At 43.6% G+C, this 13594-nt stretch overlaps 1 protein-coding gene across 4 annotated transcripts in view; it reads left to right on the top strand.

Moving 5' to 3' along the window:
* The first annotated feature begins 7271 nt into the window (after nucleotides 1–7271).
* STAT3 (signal transducer and activator of transcription 3) overlaps nucleotides 7272–13594 on the top strand; it is a 75720-nt gene continuing 69397 nt past the window's right edge. For 3 of the 4 annotated variants that reach the window (XM_070389857.1, XM_005899205.2, XM_005899206.2), the window contains exon 1: nucleotides 7272–7485. The gene's annotated coding sequence lies outside the window, so the exon portion shown is untranslated. The remainder of the gene's footprint in view (nucleotides 7486–13594) is intronic. The other variant, XM_005899204.2, reaches the window with a different exon arrangement.

The raw sequence follows: 13594 nt of genomic DNA, 5'->3' as shown, positions 1-13594 counted from the left end.
CAGTCGGTAAGGTCACAAAAAGTCAGACTGAAGCAACTTAGCATGCACGTGGGAATGACATGGTATGGATGATGTTTTAAGCAGCATAGGAAAAACATTTAGCCTTGAAAATACTGAGTAAGGAGGACTGTTTTTCAGACAGGACTGAAGAGAGCTGCTTGCATGATGATGCCTGAGAAGTGTTTTTGCAGAAAGTAGAAGTCCAAGGAATTCATGTTGCATGGACCTGCCCTTCTCTGTGATTTTGTTTATTTACTTATTTATTGGCCATACCACTCAGCATGTGGGATCTAAATTTACCTAATGTGAAGAGTAACAAACCGTCCCAAAATGTACTGGCTTAACAATCTGGAGGGGAAAAATAACAAAGCTGGAGGTATCATCCTTCCTGATTTCAAACTATAAATTACAAAGCCATAGTAATCAAAACAGCACAATACTGGCAGTACCTAGATAAATGAAACAGAATTTAGAGCTCAGAAATAAACGCACACAAAAATGGACAACTTATATTCAACAGAGGAGTAAGGACACACAATGGAGAAATGATAATCTCTTCGATAGATGTTGTTGGGAAAATTGTATAGCCACATGCAAAAGAACGAAGCTAAACCAACTCGAAATGGATTAAAGACGTGAATGTTAGACCTGAAACCATAAAACACCTAGAAGAAAACATAGGCAATATGCTCTTTGATAAGTCTTAGCGATATCTTTCCAGCTATAGCTCCTTAGGCAAGGGAAACAAAAGCAAAAATAAACAAAAGAGGGAATTTCCTGACTGTCCTTTGGTTAGGGCTCTTTCACTGCTGTGTGGGTTCAACGCCTGGTTGGGGAACTAAGATCCTGAAAGCTGTTATGGCATGGCCAAAAAAATAAAAATTTGGACTTCCCTGGTGAACCAGTGGTTAGGACTCTGTGCTTCCAATACAGGGGCCCGAGTTTGATCCCTGGTCGAGGAACTAGATTCCACATGCCACAACTAAAGATCTTGCATGCGGCAACCTGGCACAACCAAATAAATAAATATGTATAAATTTAAAAAATAAAGAAAAATTTAAAAAGAAAAACAAATGAAACTGCAACAAACTAAAAACTTTCACACAGCAAAGAAAACCATCAACAAAATGAAAAGACAACTGACAACCTACAGAATGGCAGACTACATTTGCAAATGATATATCCAAGGGGTTAATATCCAGAATACAGAAAGAAATCATATAGCTCAACAATAACAAAAACAAGCAATCCAATCGAATTCCCTGGTGGTCCAAAGATTAGGACTCCGAACTTCCACTGCAGGGGGCCTGGGTTCAATCCCTGGTCAGGAAATTAAGATCTCTTAAGCTGAGTGGCATGACCAATAAATAAATTAATTAATTAAGAGTAGAGAAGATGAACAGAGAAGGCACTGGCACCCCACTCCAGTACTCTTGCCTGGAAAATCCCATGGATGGAGGAGCCTGGTAGGCTGCAGTCCATGGGGTCGCTAAGAGAGCGACTTCACTTGCACTTTTCACTTTCATGCATTGGAGAAGGAAATGGCAACCCACTCCAGTGTTCTTGCCTGGAGAATCCCAGGGACGGCGGAGCCTGGTGGGCTGCCATCTCTGGGGTCGCACAGAGTTGGACATGACTGAAGTGACGCAGCAGCAGAGAAGATGAACAGACTTTTTTTTCCAAAGAAGATATACTTACTGATGACCAACTGGCCTGTGGAAAGATGTTCAACATCACTAACTTTTCGGGAAGTGCAAATTGGAATCACAATGAAATATCACCTCATGCCTGTTAGAGTGGTTATATCAAAAAGGCAAAAAATAACAAGTGTTGGCAAGGATGTGGAGAAAAGGGAACCCTCATACACTGTTCAGAGAAGACAATGGCAACCCACTCCAGTACTCTTGCCTGGAAAATCCCATGGACGGAGGAGCCTGGTAGGCTGCAGTCCATGGGGTCGATAAGAGTCAGACACGACTGATCGACTTCACTTTCACTTTTCACTTTCATGCATTGGAGAAGGAAATGGCAACCCACTCCAGTGTTCTTGCCTGGAGAATCCCAGGGACGGGGGAGCCTGGTGGGCTGCCGTCTATGGGGTCGCACAGAGTCGGACACGACTGAAGCGACTTAGCAGCAGCAGCAGCATACACTGTTGGCAGGAATGTAAATTGGTGTAGGCAGGAATATAACTTTTCCACTATAGGAAAAGTTATGGTGTTGCTCAAAAAATTAACAGCAGAACTAAAATAATAGTCCAGCAATCCTACTTCTGGGTTTTTATCCAAAGAATACAAAAAGACTAATGAAAAAGATATGTGCTCCACTATGTTAATTGTGGCATTATGTACAATAGCTAGAATGTAGAAACATTCTAAGTGCCCATTAATAGATGAATGAATAAAGTAGATATGGTACACATACTCACACACACACTGGAATACCACTCAGCCATAAAAAGGTGAAATCTTGCCATGGGTAACATGGATGGGCCTTGAGAGTATTATGCTAAGTGAAATAAATCAGATAGAGAAAGACAAATACTCAATGATTTCCCTCCTATGTAAAATATAAAAAACAAAAAAAGAAACAGAATAAATGAACGAACCAAACAAGAACAAACATGTAGATACAGAGAACAGAGTAGCGATTACCAGAGGGAAGGGCAAAATGGGAAAGATACATCTATCAGCTGTATGATGATAGATGGAAACTACATTTTTGGTGGTGAGTATGTGATAGGCTGGAGAAGGCAATGGCACCCCACGCCAGTGTTCTTGTCTGGAGAATCCCAGGGACGGGGGAGCCTCCTGGGCTGCCGTCTATAGGGTCATACAGAGTCGGACACGACTGAAGCGACTTCGCAGCAGTAGCAGCAGCAGCATGCTATAGGCTGGGGCTTTCCAGGTGATGCTACTGGCTGCCTGCCAATACAAGAGACATAAGAGATCCTGCTTCAGTCCCTGGGTTGGGAAGATCCCCTGCAGGAGGGTACAGCAACCCACTCCAGTATTCTTACCTGGAGAATCCCATGGACAGAGGAGCCTGGTGGGATGCAGTTCATAGGGTCGCAAAGAGTCAAACATGACTGAAGCGACTTCGCGCGCATGCGTGCTATAGGCTATATAGAAATAGAAATAAAATGCGCACATGAAACAGTTATACACCAATGTTACCTCAATTAAAGGAAAAACCAAACAAAGAACCTAGTAGCTTAAAACAATGACAACATTTATTTTGCTTGTGAATGTGTAATTTGGGTAAGGCTCAGCAAAAACGGCTCATTTCTGCTCCATCTGGCCTCCATCTGGCCTCCATCCGGGTGGCTTGAAAGCTGCGGCTGGAATCATATGGAGTCTGACTCACAGTTGGTGCTTGCTGTCACCTAGGCCTTAGCTAGACTGTTAGCCAGAACACTTTCAGGTGGTTGCTACATGTTGCGTAGGCTTCCTTATAGCACGGTGGCCGAGTTCCAAGGGTGAGTGTTCCAAGAGAAAAAGTCAGGTGGACACTGCATTGCCGTTTAATTTTTAAAAATATTTATTTACTTATTTGGCTGTGCCAGGGCTTAGTTATCTGTCAGCATGTAGGATCATCTTAGTTGCAGTCTGCAGGATCTTTAGCTGTGGTTCACGAACTCTTAGCTGTGGTATGTGGGATCTAGTTCCCTGACCAGGGATCGAACCCAGACCTTTTGCATTGGGAGCACAGAGTCTTAGCCACTGGACCACCAAGGTAGTCCTGTATTGTCTTTTATGACCTAACCTCAAAAGTCAGGCAGCATCATAACCATTGTATTCTATGTGGAATGAGACTCTACATTTATTATAGACGCAAGAAGTGTCAAAGAATTTGCAGATATGTTTATAAAGATATGTCCATCCACCATGGACTTGAATGGGCTGGACTTCTGCACTCTGCCCTTATTTATTTGATGGGTGGAGGGTGCAGGCATCAGGTTTTCTCCTCCTTTAGGTCCTTCCTTCCTTGGAGATCCAAAAGGAAGTTTTATCCTTGATATGAAGTCAAGGAAGAGAAGCTATTCAGGCTCTCCAATTGAACACACTTGGGTTTGAATCTGACTGTCATTTACCAGCTCTTTGTTCTTGGGTAAGTCACTTAACCTTGGGGTAAGCCTCATTTTTCTCATTTGTAAAATCAGAGTATCTTGGAGCTATTTTAAGGATGAAATGAGTTAACAGATGAGCTGCATAACACAAGCTCAGAAGCAGTAACTAGCACATAGTAAACACTCCACGTGTTAGCTATTGCTAATATGATTATTCAACACCTGTTGATTAATATTTCATTAACTCAGGCTTAGGTGAGTTCTGGGCTAGATGCTAGAATTACGAAAGTGAGTATGAAGGGGTTCAGGCCTCCAGAACCCAAAAGCTTAGAGGAGATGTTTTCAAGCTTATGGACAAAGGAGGCAGCCAGGCCTGATTCTCATTCTGAGTTTGCATGTAGTCTCTATCTGTGGGACCTTGGACCAGTCTTTCAACTTTCTCTGCCATAGTTGCCTAGCTGAAAATGAGAAATGCAACAGTACCCACCTCACTGGGTTTTGGTGAAGGTCAAATGAGATAATCTATGTAAAAAGCTTAGCACAGTTCCTGGAAAATGGTGATTGTTTTATAAAAGTTAATTATTAATTTTATTTACCAGGAAGTAGGCTAACAAATGGATTCATTGGAGTCCAAGGTGGAGAATGCTAAACTAGATGGGGAAATAACCTGTTAAAGGAATCCAGGAGAAGAGATTAACTTTGCCAGGAAGAGTCTCGGAAAGCCCAGAGGAGGTGGTGCTGGAACTGGACTTTGAAGAGTGAATAAGAGTTTTCCAGTAGGGAATGAGGAAAGAGAAGATATTCCAGTTGGAGGCAAGGAGATTTGCAGAGGCGTAAAGTTACAGAAGGTGTTTGGAGGAGGGTAATAAATTCAGTGTGGGAGCTTCAGGTGTTTAAGATGGAGGGGATGAGATTGGAAAAGGGAGTTCAGGTCAAAGCATTGGCTCAGGTGAGAGAAACTTCTGTCTTCAAGCCATGGGGGGCTCTGTGGTATGGAGAAAGGCCAGTGGCTGCACTGGAGAGAGGTTTCATAGGTGGAACAGATAGATTCAGGGATAGATTTTCTGTGTGAATTGAGAGGAGGGCAGTGAGGGAAACACAGGTCAGCAGAGGAGTCCAGAAGGAGGGCAGGGTTCAGGTGGATGGAACAAAGTTGTGAGATGTAGATTCTAAAAACCTGGCTCTGGGGACTTCCCTAATGGTCCAGTGGCTAAAACGCCGCACTCCCAGTGTAGGGGGCCCAGGTTTGACCCCTGGTCTCCATCCCTGGTCGAGGAACTAGATCCCACATGCCACAACTGAAGAGCTCACATGCCGCAACTGAGGGAAAAAAAGACCTTGCCACGAAGACCCAGGGCAGCCCAAAAAAGAAATAATAAATATTTTAAAAATAATAAATAAAATACATAATAAAAACCTGGCTCTGAACCCACCTGGTATACCTCTGAGTATCTGTGATCTTGAGATGATCATACTATTTCTATCATAATTTCCTATCAATGGATAATATAGCCTCTATCTGCCACATATAATTGTTGTGAGAAACAAGAGTGTATCAATAAGAAATATATAAATATCAGCCCCTATGTTACTAAGGAGGTAGTCAACTGCATGGGAAAGCATAGCTAAAGCAGAGTTTAGGTGAGGTGGAAGGTGGAGGATCTGCCCTAAAGGGAAGATTAAGATAATTGCAGTCACACACACACACACATACACACACTACAGACAAATATAGCAATTTCCAAGCTGGGCTGGGTCTATGGGAGAGCAATAGAAAACTCGCAGCCCCACCAGGAAAGACCCTACCATTTACCCTACAGATGCTCTCACCTCTTTATTTGCATATATGGCGGTCCAAAGGTCTAAACTAGGGAACCAGGAGAATTTGCGAGTAAAATGTCATACTGTGTATTTCTGGGAGTAGAATCCATAGTCTCCAACAAACTCAGATTCCCCAAAGGTTAGGAGTCATTGATTTTCCCACCAGAAATTAATAAGAATAGCTATCCTTGGCGAGAAGGACTAGTGGGGGAAGGGGGCATATTTTCAGTTTTAATTTTTGTGTTTTCTGAACTGTCTGAATTTTCTAACCACAAACATGTGTTAGTTTCATTGAAAAAGCTGTCATCAAGGTTTATTTGGGTGTTGAGATAACAGGCCCTTTTTAGATTTCATCTTTAATACCTCTTTGTACTAAACAAACACAACCAAACACTAATAGCTGTTATTTTTTTAAAACCCTAATAGTCTTACACACACACACACACTATAATGCAAAGAACATCTATTATGTAAGGTGAAATGTCTACATTTCCTATAAACTACTGGTTAATGCAGTAAAACTTGCATTTGAAGTAGATGAGGCAAAAAAGAAAAAGGCACGCAATTTCAAGTATTTCAACTCAGACGCATAAAAACAATGTGTATACGTGTCATCCTTCATTGGTACTGTCTCCTTATTCCCTTGAACCGGCCAATGTGCGAGCCGTTGGCCTTTGATGCTTGAAGCGACGGAACGAAGGGCAGGGTTAAATCCACTACCTTCTCCCCACGCACTCTAGTAATTACTCTATTTCCACGTCATGTTTCCGGGTGTGTGTGTCCCGACTCACGCAGAAACTGAAGTTCAAAGCAGGCGGGAGTCACCCATGTTCTTTTTGCTGTCTCCAGAAACCCATTTCGGGCGTTGGGCCCCTAGAGGATCTGGCGACACCTGGGGACTGTCTAACTGGCTGATTCCCACGTGGTAAGTGCTCCCAACCTTGCCCCCACGTGGTGCCAAGAGCCGGGAAGACGGAGAGCAGGCAGAAAGGAGCCGCATCAGGGGCATTTAAAGTGTCTTGACGTCACGCACTGCCAGGAACTCAGCTGAGTTTTCAGCAGGACATTCCAGTCATCTTCCCTCCCTCCCCCCGGGCTCCTCTGCCCAGAGCCTCGGTTCTTCCCCAGTTGTTGCGGAGGGAGGAGTCCTAAGAGTCGGAACAGCCAGAACAGGGGCGTTCCCAGCCTTGTGTTGGCTCCGCCCTTTCTCCCAGAGGCTCTCTTCATTGGCCAGTGGGTGGGGCTTCGGATGTAGAGTAAGCTCAGCAGGGCCTCTGGGTGGCCGAGAAAACTGGTCATGTTATGAATTATACATGAGCGGCGTGCCCAGGCCAAGCGGGGGCTGGGCGGGGATTGGCTGGAGGGGCTGTAATTCAGCGGTTTCCGGAGCTGCGGCGGCGTAGACGGGGAGGGGGAGCCTGGGGTTCCGACGTCGCCGCTGAGGGAGAGAGCCCGAACCGGATCCCTGACGAGCACCCCAGCTCCGCGCTCTCCCCACTTCTGCCAAGGGAGACTCCGCGGCCTGAGGGAGTTCCGCGGCCCGCACCCCGGCGCAAAAGCAGCCCCGGCCAGTCGGGCCTCAGCCCGAGCAGCAGGTGAAGGGGGTTAAGGGTGGGGCTGCCCCCCGACGGCCTTCAGGCCTGGGCATCCCGGGGGAGGAGGGGCGCGCTGGGGAGCTTCTGGGGTGTTTGGGGGGGTAGTGAATGGAAACTTCAGTGGGGTCTGGGGGATACGAGGAGACACGGAGGGTCGCTCTGAAGGGACAGTTCCCCGGGATGACAGGAGCCGACCTCTGAAGGGACGGGGTGCGCTGGAAGGAAGTTTCGTTCTTTGGAAAAAGGGGAGACGCAGAGGAAGAGAGAGAATGGACTGGAGGGGGAGGACCGTGGGGCGAGGGTACTCTAGGGTGGGGGGGCAGGAGCGAGGGACAGCCCCCCGACTTCCTGCTCCCTGGGGCTCTGGGGACGTTCCGGCCACGGGAGCGACTGTCACGCCGGCGGAGATCACGGAGGGGGGTGGTTGGCAAGCGCCTCCTCGCCGCCCCCCGGCGGGGCCCGGCGTCTCCCGGCTGAGCCACTTCCTCCGCCTTGCCCTGTTCCTGCTCCTTTAGGAGCCAGCTGTGCCCCCCTGGAGGAGGTAGGAATAGGTGTCTTCCTTTTACAGCCTTGCGGGCTGTTTGGTTATGGGTAGGATTATTGCATAAGATTCAAGTTTCCTGTAGGGAAATTGACAGTCTTGTACTCTTTCTAAACTCCCCCCAGCCTTTTTCTGGGGGTAAAGTCGTGTTTCCCTTCTCCCTCTTCCAAAAAAAAATCCAAATAAAACCCCCATCAACCCAGCTCTAAAGAGAAATAAACCTTTTTCCTCCTTGACATTATTCTTTTGTAACCACCTGGTAAACTTGGCCAGAAGATAAATAATTGAGCCCTTGCGTTTACTGGATTGTGGTGTTGCTTAACTGCATAGGACAGAATGAACCAATCGAGAGTGGGAGTTTTCTGTCTCAGAGCCAAGATCTTGGGTAAATGCAGAGAGGGAAACAAAGACAGGCTGGCCTTGGCAAAGACATGTGTGCAAACTTTACCTGTGTTTGGGGGTGTGGTTGCACTTCAGTTAGCTTAATTCAAACCGTCACCTGAGTGGTTTTTTCCATGTTTAGTCCACATCTTTCTGTGTTATATCAAGTGGATGCATGGTATTGACACACTTATTCTTATTAAAAATGTATATAACGTGTCCCTGCTGGTTGGTTAAATAAATAAAGGGCATATTTATTCTATGTGTGGGTTGTAGTTTTTTGGCTGGCTGAGCTGATAGAGCATTGGTTTGAATAAATCAGAACCGTAAATTATCTCAATCTTTTATATGTGGATTTAGACTGTTATGACTTGATTTAGCCAATTTTATGTTTTATATTAAATATGTCTGTATTCCCTGAGTCAGCACATTTATTTCCTTATTACATGTGCCAGGCTGAGCTACTAGTAGAATTTTTGCAGTGACATTTGCACAGTGGGATGGAGGAAAGAAGTCTTTAATACAAAAAAAATAAAGAAATTGTAGATACTAGAGGCTTTTTTGTGTGTGTATTTATTATTTATTTATGGCTGCATAGGGTCTTAGTTGTGGTGCGTGGGTTCAGTTGCCCCAAGGCATGTGGGATCTTAGTTCCCCCACCAGGGATTGAACCTGACTCCCCTGTATTGAATGCGTAGATTCTTAACCACTGGACCACAAGGGGAGTCCCTGAGGCTTGACCTTAATCTCTATATTTGCTAGCATATCTACAACAAAGAACCACTAGAAAATTCACAAATCTTCTATCTTTATATGTCATTCTTTTGGGAAGAATAGCCATCTAGAAATATCCATAATTATAATTTGACCCACAAAGGGTAGATAGTTCATGTAACCTTAACTCTGTTTTGAAGATAAGGAAATTGAGGTGTAAGGAACAAGACATTTGCCCGGGCAGCAACATACCATAGTGGTGGAGCTTGTACCTTCTGTATATTTTGTTTGCTTTTGACTATCTATGCTTAAGTATTAGGTCTTAATTTAGAGTGACTGTAGGCCCTACTGGGAAAAGTGTCAGTGAAATTCTAACATATACCTAGACAATGAAATACCATCAATATCCTATAAGACTCCAAAGGAGATATTTAAAATAAACCGGTGAGTCCCATTTAGGTTATTACAGAATATTGAGCAGCATTACCTGTGCTATACAAAAGGTCCTTTTTGATTATCTGTTGTAAGATAGCAGTGTGTACATGTCAATCCCAAACTCTCAATCTCCTTCCCCTCAGGTAACTAACTTTTTAGTCTGCATAATTTACCATCAGAATTTAGCTATTTGCTGATGGAAAGAGAGATTTACTGAGGCAGGTTTGTAGGTGAAGGACAGTTATGACCTAAATGTCATTTAAACCAAAGTGTCTTGTGGCTTGATCGGTTGTCATTTGTATCTCCAAATACAAATTGCTCTTTCCTCCTGCCTCTGCACGTCATGACTTTCAGATGGTGAGATGGGGCAGAGGTGGTGGCCATCATTCCAGAGGCCGAGTCCAGCACCTTTTAATCTTATGGCTTTCTCAGAGGTTATATACAGATCAACAAATATTTACTTTTTACACCTTTGTGAAGTTGCTATGAGGAACAAGATGCCTTGTTGACAGACCTTGCAGTCTACTGTGACAACTTCATGAATTTCTTATCCATGTAATGCAACTTGATTTCCTCAAAGAGATGGTGAGACTGTAAGCCCATGCTGTCCAGCAAGGTAGCTGTTATATGTTTTAAAACATACAGCACAGATATAGAACATTTCCATTATAGAGTGGAATGCTTCGCTGTTGGACAGTGCTTCACTAAGCACTACAGGTCTTCAGAAGGAGGAGAGGTTATGAGTCTTGCAGTTGTCTAGAAGTCTTCTTGCCAGAGGAGAGATTTGATCTGAGACCCACATAATGGTTGGCATTTGACTGATGTAAAGAATTTGGGGCAAGGAGGTATGGTGATACCGCACAGACCCAATTCTAGTAGATTAGCAAAGTAAATAGAGGAGTAAGAGGTCTTGAATGCAAGGTCAAGGAGTTTAAAGATTTTTGAAGCCAAATATTGATGTTTAATTATGGAGTGCTTACTACATGCCTGACGTTGGTTAATTTGTATAAAGTAAATGGGTATGTGTGGCCTCCACCCCAGGGAAGTTTTCATTGAAGATGACCGTATAAACTGGACCAGCACCCAAAAAGAGGGGTCCTGACTTTGCAGATTTGTGTGGTTAAGTGCAGAAGTGGATTTGTTTTCTTTTTTTTTAATGAGGATTTTTAACTGGCTACACATGTCCACTCATATTTTCTGTCTTCCATATTTAAAAAAATTTTACCTTAACTTTTGGGTCATGTGTGACAACTAGCCAATGAACACTTGAAGGACATGTCCAGATCCTGGAGAACTCCTGGTGTCCTGGAGCAGCCTTGGTGAGGTCCAGCAGAATGACATCCCTGGGCTACCTCAATCTGTGTTGGTTATGGTGAAATTAATATTGTGGTTACACACTTGTTGCAAGGAACCTTGGGTTACAGTGGGGCCCTTTTGTCAGGATGGTTTTATGGTACTTCGGTAGTGAGTTGTTTGAAATATCTCCAGATTTTGAAAGGAATAGCATATGCAAGAAAGGATTTCTATTATGTTCAGTTTTCCTATATCATATTATTAATATCACAACTCTAGTTCAGATCAACAAGCATGTTATGTAATGAGAGTTGGTTATCATGCTAGGCAGGATCCAAGGATAATGCAATATGGTCCCTGTTTCAGGGACCGGAAGTGGTATTATAGGGGCCAGGGTCTGTGCTTCGTCAGTAGGGACTTAGGAGTGGGAAGATGACAGCACAGTGGTTCAAAGGTCAGACTCTGGAGTCCAGCACATTCTGGAATTGGATCCTATATCTGCCACTTCTTAGTCAGAATCTGAACCTCAGTTTTCTCATCTATGAAAGGAGAGGCTAACAGTGTATATCTCCTAGTGCTATTGAAGACTCCAGGAGATGATGCTGGTAAAATACTTAGCATAATGCCTGGTGTACAGTAAGAACTTGCTAAATCCAAGTTTTTATTAAATGTCTAAGAAAAGTGATTAATTTTTTTAGGGATGAGAGAGAAAGGCTTTATTATAGAAGGGTATTCACATGGGAACACATGATTAGGGTTTTATAGGATGATTAGGAATTCTCCCAACAAAGTTGAGTTGGTGAATAGCTGTATTCAAGGTTGAGGGAACATGAGCGTGCAGAGGCTTAAAACAGCGTAGTGTGTTCAGGGAGCTATAAGTGGAAGTTCTTAATTTAGGAGAACTGAGGAGAAAGGAAGCTGACTCTCAGCCCTTCTGTTAATAATTGGGTTCAGATATTATTAAGTTGTTTTTTTTCTTGTTTATAAAAGTAACGCATGCTATTGTAAAGAAATTTAAATTTGTCGAAATAGAAACCATGTATAATTTTTTATACATGTCTTATTAGTTTGGTGTGTGTTTCTCCAGCTATTTTGCAGCTGCTTCTACCTACCGATTTATCTTGGACAAATTTATTGCAAATTCCTTTTTAATAGCCTAATAAAAAAGTAATACGAAAGGCAGACCTGCCCCCAAAGTAAAGTTTAGATTGCCTGGTTTCCTTTCTGCTAAAACCTCCCCCCTCCATCCTTAAGAATAAATGACTTTCCTAATCACTGAACTTTTCCCTGACCTTTGACTTTTTAACTACATCAAACACGAGCTTTCCTAAGGTAACTGTTACTGTAGTGTTGAAATGTTTGGGTGAGGTGAGTTTGAGGATTTCATGATCCACAGCTGTGATAGGAGTCAAACGAATGGCAATGAGCTCAAACTTCCTGGGCTTTCATCCCAGATCCAACATCCCTTAGATCTTGGGTCAGTTGCTTAACTTCTCCCAGTTTCACTTTCTCTGTCCAGAAAGTGCAGATACCAGATCCAATTGTAAGGGATTTGTAAGGATTGAGCAAGATAAGGTATGTGAAGTACTTTGCACAGAACCTGGGAGATAGCTAAAAGTGGAGTGCTAATAATTGCTATTATTAAAAACCACAGTATCTAACTATAAAGTCACACCAGTTATGATTTGTGGTAACCTTTCATGACCCAAAGGAAAGAAGGAGTAATCAGGAGCTTCTAACCTAATAGGAAAAAAACTAAATGAATAGGGAGCAGGGGGATTTACACTGTGGTGGAGGAGACGGAGGCTATCACGCAAAAGGAACAGAGCACGTTTACACGGATGCCTTTGTCAGACGTATGTGTCTCTACATCTTCTGATGGTGGCCCATTTATTTGAAGTAATATTCAACACATTAGATTTTTATGGCCACTTAGGAATGTAAACAGTCGCTTGGAGTTCTTGATACAAAAAGTACAGATAATACGAAAGGTTTGAGGGGTGGGGGACTCAGGCAAGGAAGGTGGGCCAGCGCACAGCTTGGGGGTGAGGTCACAGCTTGGGGGTGAGGCTGCACCCTAAGTAGAGTGAATAATCGTATGAGGCCAGGAAGGGATTTGTTCTTTCACATCTGTGCTATGTGAGTGCGTGTGTTTTCATTGGAGGAGTCGAGCTTTACTTTCCTGTCCTGTAACTTTCCTTTGCAAACGAAAACTCAAAACAGCCTTGTGGTTTAAGAAGAGCCACTCAGCACCTCCATGAAACAGATTCTCTTGCACCAGCTCTCCGGTTTGGGGTCAGAGAAGGCCGAAGAGAAAAGGCCTGCCGCTGTTTCTTGGCCGAATGTGGGGCGGGAGGAAGTCAGCAGAGTTTGAAAGAGAAAGTAAACCTTCTGGTAAATAAATGGCTTCCCTATTGTGGAGGAGGAGTGTAAATTATTAGGGGGATGTTTGGGTAGTTTTTGTAGAAGCCATTTCTGAAAACTGATTGAGATGATTGAGGGTGAGCCCTATTTAGGGAAATCCTGCCTGGCCTGCTGTGAACCCACTGTTATTCCCACTTCGTTGATTGATTTTATTAGTTTGTGGCAGCCTGACCTCCTGTTCTTGTTGAAATTGGAGGATCTGAGTGTGACTTTGAGCACCTGCTTAGTAAATACTTCTTGAAATGCTTGTTTTTTGCTTGTTTTCTAATGTTCATTTTGTTTTTACTTTTAAGCAAACACTTTTTCTGACAGAAGCTAAAA

This window comes from Bos mutus, chromosome 19, assembly GCF_027580195.1.
Source record: "Bos mutus isolate GX-2022 chromosome 19, NWIPB_WYAK_1.1, whole genome shotgun sequence".
Lineage (NCBI taxonomy): Eukaryota > Metazoa > Chordata > Mammalia > Artiodactyla > Bovidae > Bos > Bos mutus.
The sequence above is the reverse complement of the archived record's forward strand: the minus strand, read 5'-3'. Positions and strand labels throughout refer to the sequence as shown.